The sequence below is a fragment of the Myxine glutinosa genome, chromosome 11, assembly GCF_964187855.1.
Source record: "Myxine glutinosa chromosome 11, kmMyxGlut1.1, whole genome shotgun sequence".
Classification (NCBI taxonomy): domain Eukaryota; kingdom Metazoa; phylum Chordata; class Myxini; order Myxiniformes; family Myxinidae; genus Myxine; species Myxine glutinosa.
Genome location: NC_136271.1, coordinates 13,285,552 through 13,308,422, shown reverse-complemented (window position 1 = coordinate 13,308,422; position 22,871 = coordinate 13,285,552). Strand labels below are relative to the sequence as shown.

General features: G+C 43.7%; 1 long non-coding RNA gene across 1 annotated transcript in view; it reads right to left on the bottom strand.

Moving 5' to 3' along the window:
• LOC144894230 (uncharacterized) overlaps window positions 1-5,915 on the bottom strand; it is a 117,725-nt gene extending 111,810 nt beyond the window's left edge. The window contains exon 1 of the long non-coding RNA XR_013624899.1: window positions 5,668-5,915. This is a non-coding gene — a long non-coding RNA (uncharacterized LOC144894230). The remainder of the gene's footprint in view (window positions 1-5,667) is intronic.
• Window positions 5,916-22,871: the final 16,956 nt, after the last annotated feature.

Here is a 22,871-nt window from a genome sequence, read left to right as displayed (position 1 = left end):
CACCATTGGGTGGTCGGACCAAAAACGATATACAGCATGGTATTTCAAAAAGTTGTGGACGAGTTATGACAACTTGGTGAACGTGTTGGGTAGGTGACAAGAACAAGCCGATAAGATTTTGTTTAAGCTTGTTAAGTTTTGGTTTTGGTTTTGGTCCCTCACTCCCCCCACCCCTCCCCTTTCCCATGCCTCCTCTCCCCAAGCCCTTTCCCTCCCACAGATCTCCCGATGTCCCTGCTCTCCATTTTGTTCTCCCGCTCCCTTTATCATGTTTTATGTTTAATGTTTCAGTTTGTCTTTTTGTGATCAATGTTAGCTCTTACACGAGCCTCGATCTTGTATACAAAAAAAACCAATAAAAAACCAAGGGTCCGAATCCATATCCAGCCTATCAGTGGGATACAAAACGTAAACTGGTCAGCCTGGTGAAGGTAAGCGCTCTACCGAGTGTCTTTGTAGTTGTTATTAATTTTTAAGAAGATGGTGGTTGGGCAAGCACATCGTCACAACAACGATACCATTTCCTTTGTGTACGTAATAAATAGACCCCCAAAACCCTGCGAAATAGCAAATCCAAACAACAACGATACCATTTCCTTTGTGTACGTAATAAATAGACACCCCCAAAACTCTGCGTAAGAGCAAATCGCACAACAACGATACCATTTCCTTTGTGTACGTAATAAATAGACACCCCCAAAACTCTGCGGAATAGCAAATCCCACAACAACGATACCATTTCCTTTGTGTACGTAATAAATAGACCCCCCAAAACCTTGCGAAATAGCAAATCCCACAACAACGATACCATTTCCTTTGTGTACGTAATAAATAGACACCCCCAAAACTCTGCGTAAGAGCAAATCGCACAAGCGAAACGTGCCTCGGAATGATAAGGTATCAGTTCATCTTTAAAATGGCGAAGAAAGTTGTTTGCAATATAACTCGACATTTCCTCCTGCCCGTCACTTAGTTTGCGTGACTTCACTTGAGATTTCCTCACTGAAACTTCCTAAAATAGTTTTTGCGCAACCACAATCGTGCACGGGGCGTCACGAACATCAACGCCATCGCCGAGAGCGTTTCCCTGCTAATCACGAGAGCTGAGCCGAGGTCCCAAGTTTCACGTAAGTCACTAAACTCATAGAGCAACCCGGGTACGACTTCCATTCAAACTTTGGGAGAACGGCCATGAACTCACCAACCGGTCAAAATGGCCGCCGGTTGTCGATTGGGCTGCAGGTGATTGAGGCATGGCAACCACTGCAAAGAGATTTTGATCGAGCAAACCAAGGGCAAGTCTTTTTATCCGGCGTTTGCAAAAGAGTTCCGAACGCTGTCGTTGATTGAAGTGAAATGTGTTGTTGCATTAGATCGATTGCCCTCAAGGTGTCAACGTTTCAGGTATCGTCAGCAGAACGGAGCAAAACTTTTTTCTCTATGGAATGCCAGTTCGCATGCTTTTGACATGAGATGAGTATGTAACCCAAGCTGTTTTAATGTTCATCGTTATAGGAGATCTCACAACAACCAACAAACAGACACATCCTTTACGTGTTGCTGGCACAGCTGTGAGCGAACAGAATCAAAAAGACACCAGATTGGCACGTTTCTGGCACGCCAAGATGCCGGGAGACTTTCATTCCTAGGTCCTGAGCCAACACGTACACGCATAGCATCTGGCCGAGTGACCCGGTTCAGGGACGTGCCAAGAGTTGGTGTGAAAGTTGTATTGGCTTACGGATCTCTGTAAGTTCCTTTGCTGTGGATTGTGGGGTGTCGCACTCCACCATTGTGCTCACATCGGGCCACGTCATGCCAAGCTCTCGTGCCGACCCACGTCATAACATTGCGCACGAGGTTCACCAATCGTTGAACTGCGGCTTCGGTATATGATTAAAAAATCAATATGTAATGGAGACAAATCGATCTACTCCTCCGAGAAGATTTGATTTGGGAAGTTCAAACTTGCCAAGGTTAATGAGGGCACCCTGAAGTTGTGCCTGTGCAAGTTTCGCTTGATTCCATTAAGGTATAACGGGGGGGGGGGGGGGGGGGATCGCCCATCTAGGCATTTTCTTCCTTTGTTAGGGTGGGAGTAGGGGGGTGGGGAAGGGGTTGAGGTAGGGAGGTCAGGTTAGGTATGGAAGCATGCACCGGATGTGGTGATAGTATCATGGTGCAAGCATGCACCTTGAGGGCCCCAGGCATCCCCTGGCAGCACGTCGCCACGTCCACTTTCCACCGGTACTCCAGAGGCGTCCGCCTAGCCATCCCCTAGGCATCGGCCTGGCCGTCCCCTTGGCATCCGCCTGGCCATCCCCTAGGCATCCACCTGGCCGTCCCCTAGGCATCCGCCTGGCCGTCCCCTAGGCGTCCGCCTGGCCATCCCCTAGGCATCCACCTGGCCGTCCCCTAGGCATCCGCCTGGCCGTCCCCTAGGCATCCGCCTGGCCGTCCCCTAGGCATCCGCCTGGCCGTCCCCGAGGCATCCGCCTGGCCGTCCCCGAGGCATCCGCCTGGCCATCCCCTAGGCATCCACCTGGCCATCCCCTAGGCATCCGCCTGGCCATCCCCTAGGCATCCGCCTGGCCATCCCCTAGGCATCCGCCTGGCCATCCCCTAGGCATCCGCCTGGCCATCCCCATCTCCTTGTGAGATGCCGATGAACCTGCTGCATCCACAAGGCACATGGTCAGCCCGTTGGCCACCTCCACTCATGAGCATCCCTCACTGAGAGAATCTGGTGATACAGAATCAGCATCAGGAAAACAAGCCGTACGTATGTCCTGTCCCTGCAGCCAAAGCCGATGCTTACAGACTATATGATATCAGTAACAAATCTCATCTGAGTCTCTCAGCAAATGCTCATTAGATGCAAAGTCCAACCAGTGATGGGCAATTCTTTTCCGAAGAGACCTGGTACCGAAAGAGTTAAGTCTTTGTCTCAGATGCTTGGTCAGAGTCTAAGCCTCACATCCGTAGAGCAACACAGGAAGTACCAAGGACCTAAAGACTCGGTCTTTCAAACTCCTGCATAGGTAACGACAGCGCCACTTTCCATGGTCCAGTGAATCCATGTCTATCAACGTCTAGTTCACAACATGCGAAGACATGAATATCACACTCCCAAGGTAAGTGAATCTCTCTGTGACCTCAACATCCTCGCCACAGACATGTACAAACAAGATAGTAGCGTCCAAGATGTCATTGAAAGCTTGGATCTTAGTCTTGACCCAGGATACCCATAATCCCAGTAGCTCCGACTCCTCATTCAGAGCCTTGAGGGCCCCAATAATGATGTACAGAGTCTCTGCAAAGATGACTGCATCATCTGCAAAATCAAGGTCGGACGTCTTGACACTCCCAAATGAAGTACCGCAGCTACATCTCTCCGACATCCTCCCCAGAATCCAGTCCATACAAGTGCTGAAAGGTGTGGGAGCCAATAACATAACATAATAACAACCCCCTGATAAACTCCAGTAACAACTGGAAACTGGATAGTATTCATAGAATACTTGCCCCGCACAGTCTTGAGAAGGACTTGGTACAAGCTGACTATTCTGTTTTTTAATGTATTTTTTTTATTTGATCCAATATGGCTGCCAGACCAGTGACTGATGACGTCACTTTCATCAAACTATATTTCCCATGGGTCGTTTGTCAATTACAGTTTTGCATTGATCGGCTAAGCAGTTTCAGAGAGGAAGATTTTCAAAGATTTTTGCTTAAATCCAATATGGCTGCCCAACCACGTGACCTATGACATCATAAATTTACACTCTCGGTGGACTCGGTGGACTTGGTGGACTCGGTGGACTCGGTCCCGGTCTCGGTCTCGGTCTCGGTCTCGGTGGACTCGGTCTCCCTCGCGGTCCCTCTGTGCTGTCTTTCCCTCGCGGTCCCTCTGTACTGTCTTTCCCTCATGATCCCTTTGTGCTGTCTTTCCCTCGCGGTCCCACTGTGCTGTCTTTCCCTCGCGGTCCCACTGTGCTGTCTTTCCCTCGCGGTCCCACTGTACTGTCTTTCCCTCGCGGTCCCTCTGTGCTGTCTTTCCCTCGCGGTCCCACTGTGCTGTCTTTCCTTCGCGGTCCCACTGTGCTGTCTTTCCCTCGCGGTCCCACTGTACTGTCTTTCCCTCGCGGTCCCTCTGTGCTGTCTTTCCCTCGCGGTCCCCCTGTGCTGTCTTTCCCTCACGGTCCCCCTGTGCTGTCTTTCCCTCGCGGTCCCTCTGTGCTGTCTTTCCCTCGCGGTCCCTCTGTGCTGTCTTTCCCTCACGGTCCCTCTGTGCTGTCTTTCCCTCGCGGTCCCACTGTGCTGTCTTTCCCTCGCGGTCCCCCTGTGCTGTCTTTCCCTCGCGGTCCCTCTGTGCTGTCTTTCCCTCGCGGTCCCTCTGTGCTGTCTTTCCCTCGCGGTCCCTCTGTGCTGTCTTTCCCTCGCGGTCCCTCTGTGCTGTCTTTCCCTCGCGGTCCCTCTGTGCTGTCTTTCCCTCGCGGTCCCTCTGTGCCGTCTTTCCCTCGCGGTCCCTCTGTACTGTCTTTCCCTCGCGGTCCCAACTGTACTGTCTTTCCCTCGCGGTCCCTCCGTACTCTCTTTCCCTCGCGGTCCCTCTGTACCGTCTTTCCCTCGCGGTCCCAACTGTACTGTCTTTCCCTCGCGGTCCCTTTGTGCTGTCTTTTCCTCGCGGTCCCTCTGTGCTGTCTTTCCCTCGTGGTCCCTCTGTGTTGTCTTTCCCTCATGGTCCCTCTGTACTGTCTTTCCCTCGTGGTCCCTTTGTGCTGTCCTTCCCTCGCGGTCCCACTGTGCTGTCTTTCCCTCGTGGTCCCTCTGTGCTGTCTTTCCCTCGTGGTCCCTCTGTGCTGTCTTTCCCTCACGGTCCCACTGTGCTGTCTTTCCCTCGCGGTCCCCCTGTACTGTCTTTCCCTCGCGGTCCCTCTGTGTTGTCTTTCCCTCGCGGTCCCTCTGTGCTGTCTTTCCCTCGCGGTCCCTCTGTGCTGTCTTTTCCTCGTGGTCCCTCTGTGCTGTCTTTCCCTTGCGGTCCCCCTGTGCTGTCTTTCCCTCGTGGTCCCCCTGTGCTGTCTTTCCCTCGTGGTCCCCCTGTGCTGTCTTTCCCTCGCGGTCCCCCTGTGCTGTCTTTCCCTCGCGGTCCCCCTGTACTGTCTTTCCCTCGCGGTTGTCAGCTCTTTCACGAGCCTCGATTCAGTTAAAAAAAAAAAAAATTTTGGTGTGTGTGTGTGTGTGTGTGTGTGTGTGTGTGTGTGTGTGTGTGTGTGTGTGTGTGTGTGTGTGTGTGTGTGTGTGTGAAGCTTCGTGCAGATCGACTAAGGTTTCTTTTTTCTATCCAAGATGGCTGCCAAACCGAGTGACCTATGACATCATCATTTTCACTATATGCAGCAACAACAACAACAACATGCTTTTTAAGGCCATTTTCCCTGCTGGAGCGGGGGTTAGCCTTGCGGTCCCCATGACAATGTTCTCCATTTTACCCTATTTTCTGCATCTCCCCTTGTTAACCCCCTTGCCCGCATTTCTTCTTCCACCATCTTTAGCCAAGTCTTTCTCGGTCTTCCCAGTCCTCTACTTCCTTCTACATTCATTTCCATCACTCTTCTCAACCAGTCACTTTCATCCTTCCTCAACACATGACCAAACCATCTCAACCTGTTCCTCTTCACAGCATCCATCACAGGCTCTATTCCCATCATCTTTTGCAATTCATCATTTGTCTTCCTCTCTCTCAACGATACTCCGCACATCCACCGAACCATTCGCATTTCCACCCTTTCCAGCCTTCGTTGCTGCTCTACATTCATGACCCATGTCTCGCTCCCATAAATCATAACACTTCTCACACATGCAGCATACTTCCCTTCAGCTTCAACGACACTCCCCTCCTCGTCAGCACGCCACTCAGTTCCCGAAACTGAGTGGTTTCACTACATGCAGCAATAGTGTTATATGTTATTTGGAAAGTTTCGCTTCGATAGCTTCAGCTTTTTCAGAGAAATAAATCTTTATTGTTTTTTCCTTTGATCCAACATACCATCCAGACCATGTAACCTATGATTTATTTGTGAACACCATGGTATCCCCAAGGCATGGGGTTCACGTGTGTGAAGTTCCCCTAGATCTGTCCATCCGTTCCAAATAAGGTTTTTAAATGTATTAGATTGAATCCAATATGGCTGTCAGACCATGTGACCTGTGATTTATTCATTGGACATCTTATATTCCGCAAGGCTATGAAATCATGTGCATGAAGTTTCACATCAATCTGGTCAGCCGTTCTGGAGAAGACAATTTTTTTTTATGTTCAATCGAACATGACTGCCAAATCATGTGACCTATGATGTCATCAATTTAATTCTGTTGACCAAATTATCTCTTGATGACCCTCAAATTTTTTCATACTGATAGGATTGTGTGTTGTACTTGTCGAATTATGACGTTACGAGCAACGGTACCCGCCCTACGGGCGGGGCTTCAATTGGGAGGCCCAAATGAAAAGGTAAAATATCAGAATTTGAAGGCTTTTTCTAATTTTAAACGATTCATATAAACATCCGTTAAATCATATCACATGCAAATCATCAAAATCTAAACAGTATCTTACTATAATTCACCAAATGTCCCACATTCCACACATCCACACAATCACGTGTATGGATGTTACGTGTGTGTGCCGTGCACGTGCCGTGTGTGTGGATGCTACGCACGGGTGGGAGGCCAGAAGCAAACAGGCAATGCCGATACGGCGAATGCTAAAGCATGAAACCAATAAATTCCACATTCCTGTAGCACCCTCAGTCGCACGTCAGACATGGACACCAAGTTCGTGAATGACTTCCATGAAAAACGTACCTGTTCGCAAACAAACGGGTACGTTCACGTATAGAAACATCGATCGTGGGACCGTGGCGAATCTGCATATGGCGATCTGCGAAGTTCACGTTCAGAAAGTGGAAACCATCACCGCATGTCGTCATTCACTTGAACTCGATATCTCTTTTTTCATTCCAAAACAACATAACTCCAATTAATCACAAAATAAACTTTTAACAATATTGTTAATGTTTCCTTCATTGTAAAAACTACCAAATCAACAGTTAAAAGGATTTTGAGCGGATAGCTGTTACGGCCTTGGCAAGATCGATGGAGACAGCGATCTGTTAGCGTATTCACCGCCCAAATAGCTATGTGGAATTCTCTCATGTAGAGATTAAATGTCTTTTGAACTTTGGCCAAGGTCATTATTATTTATTTTTAATGATGTTTATATTGGTTTTGGGTCGTCTTTTCTGCATATCTCGTGGGATTGTAAGTTCAAGGATTCGTTCAAGGTTCAAGGTTCAAGGTTCGTGGGATTTTAAGTATGTAAGATTGTTGTTGTCCGAGTTCGATCCGTGCAGCTGTGCAGCCGTTTGTGCGCACCTCCGGGAAAACAACATCGTCACAATGAGAACAATGAACGTTATGCGAACGTGAATGTTATGCGGGACTCCAAACCTGAGAATGCCGGAGACCAAAGCTGAAATTGGGAAAACTAAATAGCCTCTTTTACTCCCAGGGGTCCTGGGATTACCCACCCAAAATATCTTTGCGATGGTTCAGCAGTTTTTACGGTACCTTCGAACAGACGGATGGAGATTTGGTGAATTGTAGTAAGATAATGAAGGCACCGATGACATCATCATTAACATATGTTATTCCCCATGGGGAGTACTTTACAATGAGCCATGTTTAATTTTTTCCCGTGGAGCGGTTTTTCAGATATAGAGGTCCAAGGTTTTTCAGTTTGTCCAAAATGGCGCCCTACCACTTGACCTATGACGTCATAATTATGAGTAAAGAATTCTGCAGGAGGAGGCATTCCTATGTTGAAAATTTGTGTCAATCGGACCAACGGTTGCTGAGAAAATGAATTTTGAAAATGCAGACATGTACGTATGACGTACATCGGCACGTACGGACACAACCTTTCACTTTGCAGCACAGGGTAATAAGTCAGAGATAGAACCATCACACATCACTGCACTCTTAGTACCAGAGTATTGCTCAGAATTCAGATCAATCAGGTTTTAGTCAGGTTCACTATGTTAACAAATATAATTTGGTTCAAAATTTTGGGAGATTAGCAAACCTGTACATTTTTGGAATATTCAGAGCATGGAGAATCCGAAAATCAATGTTGGCATTTGCACAGACACAGATTTTGGATTTTCAAAATGGCCGCCATAAAATACGTATTTTGCGCTATCTCGTCTTCTAGTCGACCTAGAAACTTTATTAAATATGCTAATCCTATGTTTTCTGGGTCAAGGGATCCAATAAAGGCCTCAAAATAGTGCTCAGGATTATAGAAAAGCAACAAACAAAGGTAATTGAAAACCATTGTCTTTATATTTGTGATATAACTGTATTACATAATACATGATATTGCAAGTCCTTTGAAGTTACAGGTTTGGGTTTACAAAGCAAGAAAGCAGCCTTGTTAGTATCAGATTGAACTACAAGTCCTATACACAGGATCTACGAGGTCTATACCGTTCAGGAATATGCTTTTACTGATCTTCATCTCTGTCCTGAGAGTCATTTTCGCAAAGGTGTCTACGCAAATGTAAACATTAATTTTTGGATTCCTCATGCTCTGAATATTCCAAAAATGTATCGTTTTGCTAATCTCCAAAATTTTTGAACGAAAAAACATAATGAACCTGACTATTTGGTGCCCCCCCCCCCCCGCCCCCCACGAAGACCAAGGATCCTCCGAGGGCAGCCGGATTCACTGAATCGATCGCTTTGCGAAGATCAACATAGGCTGCAAGCAGAAGATAAACCCTACTGAAACTCTCGCCGGTGTTGGACCCAAAGGTGTGGACGCAAAGGTCAACAATTGACCGTTTCCTTGCCCTCTTTGGTGTAAAGGCAGACTGTCCTGGGTGCTGATGCTCAAGCAGATGATGTTGAACCCTATCAATAATGATCCAAGCAAAGACCTGGCCCGGCACTGAGAGCAGCGTCGCCTCTCAGTAGTTGTTACAGTCCTGGCGATCACCCTTCCCTTTCCAGAGAAGGACAACAAGGCCTCCCTTCCAGTCAGTTGGCCTGTGCTCCAAACAGAGCACAGAACTGCATGCAACGACATGAGTGCAGCATTTCCACCAGTCTTGCAGTTCAGCAAGGACGTCACAAATCCCAGGAGCTTTTCCCTCTTTCAACTGATTCACCGCAGCCTGTTTCCACAAATGAAGACCTGTTTCCACAAATGTTCACAGTTGATTTGAGGGTCAGCAATAGGAATCGTAACAACCATGACATTCAACTCAACAGCTCTTGGGTCAGCTTGGTACGCTGCTCATAGTAACTGACCAAGTGGGTCTTCATTTCAGTGTCCTCTGTTAAGAGCTCACCACCCTCTGCTCTATCTGCAGTACACTGAGGGGCAGGAGTGGAGGAATGCAATGCATGGATTCCACTGTAAGCAGGATGAGAATCACTTGACCACAGGTAATGTTGTACCTTTTTGCATAGATTCCTCGCACATAGGCCGCCTCATCCACCCTCAGCGAACGTACAGTTTTATGTCTCAGCTCCCTGAACAGCTCAGTTCTGCCATTAAAACTGGTCCTGCGACTCTGGTCAATGGTATTCAGTGCCCCTTGGAGACAAATTTCCTCTTCACCTGGAGGTGGGTTTCAAGACAACCCCCAGCAACATCAAGGATGGTAGCCTTGAAGGCACTCCACAACTCTTCAGGACCCCTGAAACACCCTTATCCTCTAGACCCCCCCACTCAACTTGTTCACAAACTACAAACCAGCCATCCTAAGTCCACGGCATCTTGCGAAGTCGAGGAACTTAGTGCTATTCTGTTTCCTGGTTCCAGACCCATGGGGACCAACACATGTCTCATAACCATCCCTATCATCAGTGCCAGTAAATGCATTGAAAACCCCCAAGATGAGAAGAGTATCTTGCCTGGGACAGGGGTGCAATTGGAGACTTCTGTCTTATCCGAACTATATCACCACGATGTATTACCCAGTACCCTCCATAAGTATTGGAACAGTGAAGTCAAATTTGTTATTATTGCTATATAATCAAGAAAATAGGATTTGAGATCACAAGATGAATATGAGGCAAAAGTACAGAAAGTCACATTTTATTTTTTGGTATTTCTATACATGCATGTGTTACCATTGTAGAGCAATAGAACCTTTTATGTTCAGTCCCTCCATTTTAGGTAAGCATAAGTGTTGGAACAAATGACTGACAGGTGTTTCTTGTTGCATTGATTGTTCTAACATAAAAGAGCCGTGAATGTCTAGTCTTGGTTTTAGCCTTTCCTTTTCCCTTGGGAGTCCCGCCTTTGGAGTCAGTCGGCATAAACCAACATGAAGACCAGAGAACTGTCGATGAATGAAAAGGAAGTTATTCAGAAGCTGAATGAACAGAATTCAATTACAAGCATAGCACAAAAATTGGGCATAGCAAATACAACAATTTGGAACATCTTGAAAGATAAATAAACCACTAGTGTACTTAGTAATAGACAATGTCCAGGTCGCCCAAGGAAAACAACTGCAGTTGATAACAAAAAAATCATCAGAGCTGTGAATGAAAACCTGAAAACAACCGTCAGTGACATCACCAAAAACCTCCAGAGTGCAGGGGTGAAAGTATCACAATCTACTGTTCGCAGAAGACTTCGACAGCAGAATTACAAAGGCTACACCGCAAGATACAAACCTCTCATCAGCACCAAAAATAGAAAGGTCAGATTAGAATTTGTCAAGAAGTACAGAGGTGAACCAAGAGAGTTCTGGAACAAAGATTTATGGACAGATGAGACCAAGATAAAACTTTACCAAAGTGATGGAAAGGTGAAAGTGTGGACAAAAGAAGGAACTGCAGATGATCCAAAGCAAACTACCTCATCTGTGAAGCACAGTGGAGGTAGTGTCATGGCTTGGGCTTGCATGGCTGCCTCTGGAACTGGCACACTCATCTTTATTGATGATGTAACTAATGATGGCTGCTACAGAATGGATTTGGAATTGTACAGAAACATTTTGTCTGCCTATGTACAAGAAAATGCCTCCAACTCATTGTGCAGTGCTTCACCACGCAGCAAGATAATCACCCAAAACACACTGTGAGCGCAACCAAGGAGTTCATCAGGGGGAAAAGTGGAAGGTTTGAGACTGGCCAAGTCAATCTCCTGATTTAAATCCAATGGAGCATGAATTTCACTTGCTGAAGAGGAGACTAAAGTCAGAAACCCCCAAAACAAACAACAACTGAAAATGGCTGCAGTAAAGGCTTGGCAAAGCATCTTAAAGGAAGACACCAAGAGTTTGATAATGTGAAAGGGTCACATGCTCGATGCAGTTATTGCATGTAAGGGATACGTAACCAAATACTAATTATTATACTAGTTTAATTTACTTTAAGTTAATCTGTTCCAATACTTATGTTTACCTAAAATGGGAGTACTGACCATAAAAAGTGCTATTGTTGTCCAATGGGAAAACATACACATATAAATACCAATAAATAAAAGCTGACATTCTGTTCTCTTGCCTCATATTCATCTTTTGATCTCAAATCCAAATTTCTTGAGTATAAAGTAATAATAACAAATTTGACTTCATTGTTCCAATACTTATGGAATGCGCTCTATACATGTATATAAACAGTAGGTTTGTTTTTTTCCCCTTCATGTACGTAACCACGGTTATTTCTATTTATGGGAGCGATCAAAGCAGCGCTCTGTTGCCTATACACCGCCCAAATAAAGGGATGTGTCAGAAGAACGTGTTGCACACTTGGAACAACATCGCCTATAGGGCGGGTACTCTGCCAGTATGAACAATAATAACAACTATATAATTATCTCATCATTAAATGACGAGCTTTTTCAATATACTATTAACATTTGTGTTTGTGTTTGTGTTTTTAATATTCTGTATACAATGTGGAGACTCACAGTACAAGGCAGTGCACTGATGGTGGCATGGCACAGAAGAGGAAAGGAAAACCGGCATGTCGATGTGGAGAGGTAAGGGGAGTGGTAATGAGCATATAGAAAAGGAATTATTAATAATCCATAGGCATTCTGTTTTATTGTTGCATCAACTTCATATTGACAGGGAACTAAAAGGTGTGCGTGCGCTTAGGAGTGGGGGAGCAGGGCGTTGGGTAATGATGGCGAGAGCGTAAAATTTCTCAAGTCGCGAAAAAAATAGTCTGCGTCAATTAGGAATTTGTCTCTTACACCGTGGACACTGGACAGGTGGTTCATACAAGCACTGCACTACATCCCTTACACCACAGCCACCAGCCACAGCCACAGGACCTACCACCACGCCAACACAAGTGCGAAAAGTGGTTTTTCAACACTAACACAAGTGCGAAAAGTGGTTTTTCAACACTAACACAAGTGCGAAAAGTGGTTTTTCAACACTAACACAAGTGCGAAAAGTGGTTTTTCAACACTAACACAAGTGCGAAAAGTGGTTTTTCCACACTAATACAAGTGCAAAAGTGGTTTCCTGCACCAACACAAGTGCCAAAAGTGGTTTTTCAACACTAACACAAGTGCAAAAGTGGTTTCCTGCACCAACACAAGTGCAAAAAGTGGTTTTTCAACACTAATACAAGTGCAAAAAGTGGTTTTTCAACACTAACACAAGTGCAAAAAGTGGTTTTTCCACACTAATACAAGTGCAAAAGTGGTTTCCTGCACTAACACAAGTGCCAAAAGTGGTTTTTCAACACTAACACAAGTGCGAAAAGTGTTTTTTCCACACTAATACAAGTGCAAAAGTGGTTTCCTGCACCAACACAAGTGCAAAAAGTGGTCTGTCTCTCTCGTGGTGAGTGGTTTAACTCTCTCGTGGTGAGTGGTTTAACTCTCTCGTGGTGAGTGGTTTAACTCTCTCGTGGTGAGTGGATTAACGTGGAGAATGGTGGGGCGCGGACATTACTTCTAACGCCTAGATTGTTTATAAAATGCCTGTTTAACAAGAACAGAGGAATCCAACAAATGCCTTCAAGTTCGACGCACATTCTTTCGAAGCGATCGGAAGGAAATGGAAAATTGTCCAACAAACAAGGCCCGAGGCATGACCTTGAGAAGCTCTCTGTTGTGCGCGTGCCTTCGACAAAGCATTGTTTGGATGGAAACCCCGTGCTTTGGGTTATTTCTATTCAGGTGTAAAGAGAAGATTGTGTGTGCAAAGAGAAGATTGTGGGTGTATGGAAACGATTGTGGGTGCAAAGAGAATATTGTGGGTGTAAAGAGAAGATTGTGGGTGTAAAGAGAAGATTGTGGGTGTAAAGAGAATATTGTGGGTGTAAAGAGAAGATTGTGGGTGTAAAGAGAAGATTGTGGGTGCAAAGAGAAGATTGTGTGTGTAAAGAGAAGATTGTGGGTGTAAAGAGAAGATTGTGTGTGCAAAGAGAAGATTGTGGGTGTATGGAGACGATTGTGGGTGCAAACAGAAGATTGTGTGTGTAAAGAGAAGATTGTGGGTGTAAAGAGAAGATTGTGGGTGTATGGAGACGATTGTGTGTGCAAAGAGAAGATTGTGGGTGTAAAGAGAAGATTGTGGGTGCAAAGAGAAGATTGTGTGTGTAAAGAGAAGATTGTGGGTGTAAAGAGAAGATTGTGTGTGCAAAGAGAAGATTGTGGGTGTATGGAGACGATTGTGGGTGCAAACAGAAGATTGTGTGTGTAAAGAGAAGATTGTGGGTGTAAAGAGAAGATTGTGGGTGTATGGAGACGATTGTGTGTGCAAAGAGAAGATTGTGTGTGTAAAGAGAAGATTGTGGGTGTATGGAGACGATTGTGTGTGCAAAGAGAAGATTCTGTGTGTAAAGAGAAGATTGTGGGTGTAAAGAGAAGATTGTGTGTGCAAAGAGAAGATTGTGGGTGTATGGAGACGATTGTGGGTGCAAAGAGAAGATTGTGTGTGTAAAGAGAAGATTGTGGGTGTAAAGAGAAGATTGTGTGTGCAAAGAGAAGATTGTGGGTGTATGGAGACGATTGTGGGTGCAAAGAGAAGATTGTGTGTGCAAAGAGAAGATTGTGGGTGCAAAGAGAAGATTGTGTGTGCAAAGAGAAGATTGTGTGTGCAAAGAGAAGATTGTGTGTGCAAAGAGAAGATTGTGGGTGTAAAGAGAAGATTGTGGGTGTAAAGAGAAGATTGTGGGTGTAAAGAGACGATTGTGGGTGTAAATAGAAGATTGTGGGTGTAAAGAGAAGATTGTGTGTGCAAAGAGAAGATTGTGTGTGCAAAGAGAAGATTGTGTGTGCAAAGAGAAGATTGTGGGTGCAAAGAGAAGATTGTGGGAGTAAAGAGAAGATTGTGGGTGTAAAGACAAGATTGTGGGAGTAAAGATACCATTGTGGGTGTAAATAGAAGATTGTGTGTGCAAAGAGAAGATTGTGGGTGTATGGAGACGATTGTGTGTGTAAAGAGAAGATTGTGTGTGTAAAGAGAAGATTGTGGGAGTAAAGAGAAGATTGTGGGTGTAAATAGAAGATTGTGGGTGTAAAGAGAAGATTGTGTGTGCAAAGAGAAGATTGTGTGTGCAAAGAGAAGATTGTGGGTGTAAATAGAAGATTGTGGGTGTAAAGAGAAGATTGGGTGTGCAAAGAGAAGATTGTGTGTGCAAAGAGAAGATTGTGTGTGCAAAGAAAAGATTGTGGGTGCAAAGAGAAGATTGTGGGAGTAAAGAAAAGATTGTGGGAGTAAAGAGAAGATTGTGGGTGTAAAGACAAGATTGTGGGAGTAAAGAGACCATTGTGGGTGTAAATAGAAGATTGTGTGTGCAAAGAGAAGATTGTGGGTGTATGGAGACGATTGTGTGTGTAAAGAGAAGATTGTGTGTGTAAAGAGAAGATTGTGGGAGTAAAGAGAAGATTGTGGGTGTAAAGAGAAGATTGTGTGTGCAAAGAGAAGATTGTGGGTGTAAAGAGAAGATTGTGTGTGTAAAGAGAAGATTGTGGAGGTAAAGAGAAGATTGTGGGTGTAAAGAGAAGATTGTGTGTGCAAAGAGAAGATTGTGGGTGTAAAGAGAAGATTGTGTGTGTAAAGAGAAGATTGTGTGTGTAAAGAGAAAATTGTGGGAGTAAAGAGAAGATTGTGGGTGTAAAGAGAAGATTGTGTGTGCAAAGAGAAGATTGTGGGTGTAAAGAGAAGATTGTGTGTGTAAAGAGAAGATTGTGTGTGTAAAGAGAAGATTGTGTGTGCAAAGAGAAGATTGTGGGTGTAAAGAGAAGATTGTGTGTGCAAAGAGAAGATTGTGTGTGCAAAGAGAAGATTGTGGGTGTAAAGAGAAGATTGTGTGTGCAAAGAGAAGATTGTGGGTGTATGGAGACGATTGTGGGTGCAAAGAGAAGATTGTGGGTGTAAAGAGAAGATTGTGTGTGCAAAGAGAAGATTGTGGGTGTAAAGAGAAGATTGTGTGTGCAAAGAGAAGATTGTGGGTGTATGGAGACGATTGTGGGTGCAAAGAGAAGATTGTGGGTGTAAAGAGAAGATTGTGTGTGCAAAGAGAAGATTGTGGGTGTATGGAGATGATTGTGGGTGCAAAGAGAAGATTGTGGGTGTAAAGAGAAGATTGTGTGTGCAAAGAGAAGATTGTGGGTGTATGGAGACGATTGTGGGTGCAAAGAGAAGATTGTGGGTGTAAAGAGAAGATTGTGTGTGTAAAGAGAAGATTGTGGGTGTAAATAGAAGATTGTGTGTGCAAAGAGAAGATTGTGGGTGTATGGAGACGATTGTGGGTGTAAAGAGAAGATTGTGTGTGTAAAGAGAAGATTGTGGGAGTAAAGAGAAGATTGTGGGTGTAAATAGAAGATTGTGGGTGTATGGAGACGATTGTGGGTGTAAAGAGAAGATTGTGTGTGTAAAGAGAAGATTGTGGGAGTAAAGAGAAGATTGTGGGTGTAAATAGAAGATTGTGGCTGTAAAGAGAAGATTGTGTGTGTAAAGAGAAGATTGTGGGAGTAAAGAGAAGATTGTGGGTGTAAATAGAAGATTGTGGGTGTATGGAGACGATTGTGGGTGTAAAGAGAAGATTGTGTGTGTAAAGAGAAGATTGTGGGAGTAAAGAGAAGATTGTGGGTGTAAATAGAAGATTGTGGGTGTAAAGAGAAGATTGTGGGAGTAAAGAGAAGATTGTGGGTGTAAATAGAAGATTGTGGGTGTAAAGAGAAGATTGTGGGTGCAAAGAGAAGATTGTGGGTGTAAAGAGAAGATTGTGGGAGTAAAGAGAAGATTGTGGGTGTAAAGAGAAGATTGTGGGTGTATGGAGACGATTGTGGGTGCAAAGAGGAGATTGTGGGTGTAAAGAGAAGATTGTGTGTGCAAAGAGAAGATTGTGTGTGCAAAGAGAAGATTGTGGGTGTATGGAGACGATTGTGAGTGCAAAGAGAAGATTGTGGGTGTAAAGAGAAGATTGTGTGTGCAAAGAGAAGATTGTGGGTGTAAAGAGAAGATTGTGGGTGTAAAGAGTAGATTGTGGGTGTAAAGAGAAGATTGTGGGTGTAAAGAGAAGATTGTGGGTGTATGGAGACGATTGTGGGTGTAAATAGAAGATTGTGGGTGTAAAGAGAAGATTGTGTGTGCAAAGAGAAGATTGTGGGTGCAAAGAGAAGATTGTGTGTGCAAAGAGAAGATTGTGTGTGCAAAGAGAAGATTGTGGGTGTAAAGAGAAGATTGTGGGTGTATGGAGACGATTGTGGGTGTAAAGAGAAGATTGTGTGTGTAAAGAGAAGATTGTGGGAGTAAAGAGAAGATTGTGGGTGTAAATAGAAGATTGTGGCTGTAAAGAGAAGATTGTGTGTGTAAAGAGAAGATTGTGGGAGTAAAGAGAAGATTGTGGGTGTAAATAGAAGATTGTGGGTGTATGGAGACGATTGTGGGTGTAAAGAGAAGATTGTGTGTGTAAAGAGAAGATTGTGGGAGTAAAGAGAAGATTGTGGGTGTAAATAGAAGATTGTGGGTGTAAAGAGAAGATTGTGGGAGTAAAGAGAAGATTGTGGGTGTAAATAGAAGATTGTGGGTGTAAAGAGAAGATTGTGGGTGTAAAGAGAAGATTGTGGGTGTATGGAGACGATTGTGGGTGTAAAGAGAAGATTGTGGGTGTAAATAGAAGATTGTGGGTGTAAAGAGAAGATTGTGGGTGCAAAGAGAAGATTGTGGGTGTAAAGAGAAGATTGTGGGAGTAAAGAGAAGATTGTGGGTGTAAAGAGAAGATTGTGGGTGTATGGAGACGATTGTGGGTGCAAAGAGGAGATTGTGGGTGTAAAGAGAAGATTGTGTGTGCAAAGAGAAGATTGTGTGTGCAAAGAGAAGATTGTGGGTGTATGGAGACGATTGTGAGTGCAAAGAGAAGATTGTGGGTGTAAAGAGAAGATTGTGTGTGCAAAGAGAAGATTGTGGGTGTAAAGAGAAGATTGTGGGTGTAAAGAGTAGATTGTGGGTGTAAAGAGAAGATTGTGGGTGTAAAGAGAAGATTGTGGGTGTATGGAGACGATTGTGGGTGTAAATAGAAGATTGTGGGTGTAAAGAGAAGATTGTGTGTGCAAAGAGAAGATTGTGGGTGCAAAGAGAAGATTGTGTGTGCAAAGAGAAGATTGTGGGTGTAAAGAGAAGATTGTGTGTGCAAAGAGAAGATTGTGTGTGCAAAGAGAAGATTGTGTGTGCAAAGAGAAGATTGTGGGTGTAAAGAGAAGATTGTGGGTGTAAAGAGAAGATTGTGGGTGTATGGAGACGATTGTGGGTGTAAATAGAAGATTGTGGGTGTAAAGAGAAGATTGTGGGTGCAAAGAGAAGATTGTGGGTGTAAATAGAAGATTGTGGGTGTAAATAGAAGATTGTGAGTGTATGGAGACGATTGTGGGTGTAAATAGAAGATTGTGGGTGTAAAGAGAAGATTGTGGGTGCAAAGAGACGATTGTGGGTGTAAATAGAAGATTGTGGGTGTAAAGAGAAGATTGTGTGTGCAAAGAGAAGATTGTGTGTGCAAAGAGAAGATTGTGGGAGTAAAGAGAAGATTGTGGGTGTAAAGACAAGATTGTGGGTGTAAAGAGAAGATTGTGTGTGCAAAGAGAAGATTGTGTGTGTATGGAGACGATTGTGGGTGTAAAGAGAAGATTGTGTGTGTAAAGAGAAGATTGTGGGAGTAAAGAGAAGATTGTGGGTGTAAATAGAAGATTGTGGGTGTATGGAGACGATTGTGGGTGTAAAGAGAAGATTGTGTGTGTAAAGAGAAGATTGTGGGAGTAAAGAGAAGATTGTGGGTGTAAATAGAAGATTGTGGCTGTAAAGAGAAGATTGTGTGTGTAAAGAGAAGATTGTGGGAGTAAAGAGAAGATTGTGGGTGTAAATAGAAGATTGTGGGTGTATGGAGACGATTGTGGGTGTAAAGAGAAGATTGTGTGTGTAAAGAGAAGATTGTGGGAGTAAAGAGAAGATTGTGGGTGTAAATAGAAGATTGTGGGTGTAAAGAGAAGATTGTGGGAGTAAAGAGAAGATTGTGGGTGTAAATAGAAGATTGTGGGTGTAAAGAGAAGATTGTGGGTGTAAAGAGAAGATTGTGGGTGTATGGAGACGATTGTGGGTGTAAAGAGAAGATTGTGGGTGTAAATAGAAGATTGTGGGTGTAAAGAGAAGATTGTGGGTGCAAAGAGAAGATTGTGGGTGTAAAGAGAAGATTGTGGGAGTAAAGAGAAGATTGTGGGTGTAAAGAGAAGATTGTGGGTGTATGGAGACGATTGTGGGTGCAAAGAGGAGATTGTGGGTGTAAAGAGAAGATTGTGTGTGCAAAGAGAAGATTGTGTGTGCAAAGAGAAGATTGTGGGTGTATGGAGACGATTGTGAGTGCAAAGAGAAGATTGTGGGTGTAAAGAGAAGATTGTGTGTGCAAAGAGAAGATTGTGGGTGTAAAGAGAAGATTGTGGGTGTAAAGAGTAGATTGTGGGTGTAAAGAGAAGATTGTGGGTGTAAAGAGAAGATTGTGGGTGTATGGAGACGATTGTGGGTGTAAATAGAAGATTGTGGGTGTAAAGAGAAGATTGTGTGTGCAAAGAGAAGATTGTGGGTGCAAAGAGAAGATTGTGTGTGCAAAGAGAAGATTGTGGGTGTAAAGAGAAGATTGTGTGTGCAAAGAGAAGATTGTGTGTGCAAAGAGAAGATTGTGTGTGCAAAGAGAAGATTGTGGGTGTAAAGAGAAGATTGTGGGTGTAAAGAGAAGATTGTGGGTGTATGGAGACGATTGTGGGTGTAAATAGAAGATTGTGGGTGTAAAGAGAAGATTGTGGGTGCAAAGAGAAGATTGTGGGTGTAAATAGAAGATTGTGGGTGTAAATAGAAGATTGTGAGTGTATGGAGACGATTGTGGGTGTAAATAGAAGATTGTGGGTGTAAAGAGAAGATTGTGGGTGCAAAGAGACGATTGTGGGTGTAAATAGAAGATTGTGGGTGTAAAGAGAAGATTGTGTGTGCAAAGAGAAGATTGTGTGTGCAAAGAGAAGATTGTGGGAGTAAAGAGAAGATTGTGGGTGTAAAGACAAGATTGTGGGTGTAAAGAGAAGATTGTGTGTGCAAAGAGAAGATTGTGTGTGCAAAGAGAAGATTGTGGGAGTAAAGAGAAGATTGTGGGTGTAAAGACAAGATTGTGGGTGTAAAGAGAAGATTGTGTGTGCAAAGAGAAGATTGTGGGTGCAAAGAGAAGATTGTGGGAGTAAAGAGAAGATTGTGGGTGCAAAGAGAAGATTGTGGGAGTAAAGAGAAGATTGTGGGTGTAAATAGAAGATTGTGGGTGTAAAGAGAAGATTGTGTGTGCAAAGAGAAGATTGTGGGTGCAAAGAGAAGATTGTGGGAGTAAAGAGAAGATTGTGGGTGTAAAGACAAGATTGTGGGAGTAAAGAGACCATTGTGGGTGTAAATAGAAGATTGTGTGTGCAAAGAGAAGATTGTGGGTGTATGGAGACGATTGTGTGTGTAAAGAGAAGATTGTGTGTGTAAAGAGAAGATTGTGGGAGTAAAGAGAAGATTGTGGGTGTAAATAGAAGATTGTGGGTGTAAAGAGAAGATTGTGTGTGCAAAGAGAAGATTGTGTGTGCAAAGAGAAGATTGTGGGTGTAAATAGAAGATTGTGGGTGTAAAGAGAAGATTGTGTGTGCAAAGAGAAGATTGTGGGTGCAAAGAGAAGATTGTGTGTGCAAAGAGAAGATTGTGGGTGCAAAGAGAAGATTGTGGGAGTAAAGAGAAGATTGTGGGTGTAAAGACAAGATTGTGGGAGTAAAGAGACCATTGTGTGTGTAAATAGAAGATTGTGTGTGCAAAGAGAAGATTGTGGGTGTATGGAGACGATTGTGTGTGTAAAGAGAAGATTGTGTGTGTAAAGAGAAGATTGTGGGAGTAAAGAGAAGATTGTGGGTGTAAATAGAAGATTGTGGGAGTAAAGAAAAGATTGTGGGTGTAAAGAGAAGATTGTGTGTGCAAAGAGAAGATTGTGGGTGTAAAGATAAGATTGTGGGTGTAAAGAGAAGATTGTGGGTGTATGGAGACGATTGTGGGTGCAAAGAGAAGATTATGGGTGTAAAGAGAAGATTGTGTGTGCAAAGAGAAGATTGTGTGTGCAAAGAGAAGATTGTGGGTGTATGGAGACGATTGTGGGTGCAAAGAGAAGATTGTGGGTGTAAAGAGAAGATTGTGTGTGCAAAGAGAAGATTGTGGGTGTAAAGAGAAGATTGTGGGTGTAAAGAGAAGATTGTGGGTGTAAAGAGAAGATTGTGGGTGTAAAGAGAAGATTGTGGGTGTATGGAGACGATTGTGGGTGTAAATAGAAGATTGTGGGTGTAAAGAGAAGATTGTGTGTGCAAAGAGAAGATTGTGGGTGCAAAGAGAAGATTGTGTGTGCAAAGAGAAGATTGTGTGTGCAAAGAGAAGATTGTGGGTGTAAAGAGAAGATTGTGTGTGCAAAGAGAAGATTGTGTGTGCAAAGAGAAGATTGTGTGTGCAAAGAGAAGATTGTGGGTGCAAAGAGAAGATTGTGGGTGTAAAGAGACGATTGTGGGTGTAAATAGAAGATTGTGGGTGTAAAGAGAAGATTGTGTGTGCAAAGAGAAGATTGTGTGTGCAAAGAGAAGATTGTGGGAGTAAAGAGAAGATTGTGGGTGTAAAGACAAGATTGTGGGTGTAAAGAGAAGATTGTGTGTGCAAAGAGAAGATTGTGGGTGCAAAGAGAAGATTGTGGGTGCAAAGAGAAGATTGTGGGAGTAAAGAGAAGATTGTGGGTGCAAAGAGAAGATTGTGGGAGTAAAGAGAAGATTGTGGGTGTAAATAGAAGATTGTGGGTGTAAAGAGAAGATTGTGTGTGCAAAGAGAAGATTGTGGGTGCAAAGAGAAGATTGTGGGAGTAAAGAGAAGATTGTGGGTGTAAAGACAAGATTGTGGGAGTAAAGAGACCATTGTGGGTGTAAATAGAAGATTGTGTGTGCAAAGAGAAGATTGTGGGTGTATGGAGACGATTGTGTGTGTAAAGAGAAGATTGTGTGTGTAAAGAGAAGATTGTGGGAGTAAAGAGAAGATTGTGGGTGTAAATAGAAGATTGTGGGTGTAAAGAGAAGATTGTGTGTGCAAAGAGAAGAATGTGTGTGCAAAGAGAAGATTGTGGGTGTAAATAGAAGATTGTGGGTGTAAAGAGAAGATTGTGTGTGCAAAGAGAAGATTGTGGGTGCAAAGAGAAGATTGTGTGTGCAAAGAGAAGATTGTGGGTGTAAAGAGAAGATTGTGGGTGTATGGAGACGATTGTGGGTGCAAAGAGAAGATTGTGGGTGTAAAGAGAAGATTGTGTGTGTTAAGAGAAGATTGTGTGTGCAAAGAGAAGATTGTGGGTGTATGGAGACGATTGTGTGTGTAAAGAGAAGATTGTGTGTGTAAAGAGAAGATTGTGGGAGTAAAGAGAAGATTGTGGGTGTAAATAGAAGATTGTGGGTGTAAAGAGAAGATTGTGTGTGCAAAGAGAAGATTGTGTGTGCAAAGAGAAGATTGTGTGTGCAAAGAGAAGATTGTGGGTGCAAAGAGAAGATTGTGGGAGTAAAGAGAAGATTGTGGGTGTAAAGACAAGATTGTGGGAGTAAAGATACCATTGTGGGTGTAAATAGAAGATTGTGTGTGCAAAGAGAAGATTGTGGGTGTATGGAGACGATTGTGTGTGTAAAGAGAAGATTGTGTGTGCAAAGAGAAGATTGTGGGAGTAAAGAGAAGATTGTGGGTGTAAATAGAAGATTGTGGGAGTAAAGAGAAGATTGTGGGTGTAAAGAGAAGATTGTGTGTGCAAAGAGAAGATTGTGGGTGTAAAGAGAAGATTGTGTGTGTAAAGAGAAGATTGTGGAGGTAAAGAGAAGATTGTGGGTGTAAAGAGAAGATTGTGTGTGCAAAGAGAAGATTGTGGGTGTAAAGAGAAGATTGTGTGTGTAAAGAGAAGATTGTGTGTGTAAAGAGAAGATTGTGGGAGTAAAGAGAAGATTGTGGGTGTAAAGAGAAGATTGTGTGTGCAAAGAGAAGATTGTGGGTGTAAAGAGAAGATTGTGTGTGTAAAGAGAAGATTGTGTGTGTAAAGAGAAGATTGTGTGTGCAAAGAGAAGATTGTGGGTGTAAAGAGAAGATTGTGTGTGCAAAGAGAAGATTGTGTGTGCAAAGAGAAGATTGTGGGTGTAAAGAGAAGATTGTGTGTGCAAAGAGAAGATTGTGGGTGTATGGAGACGATTGTGGGTGCAAAGAGAAGATTGTGGGTGTAAAGAGAAGATTGTGTGTGCAAAGAGAAGATTGTGGGTGTAAAGA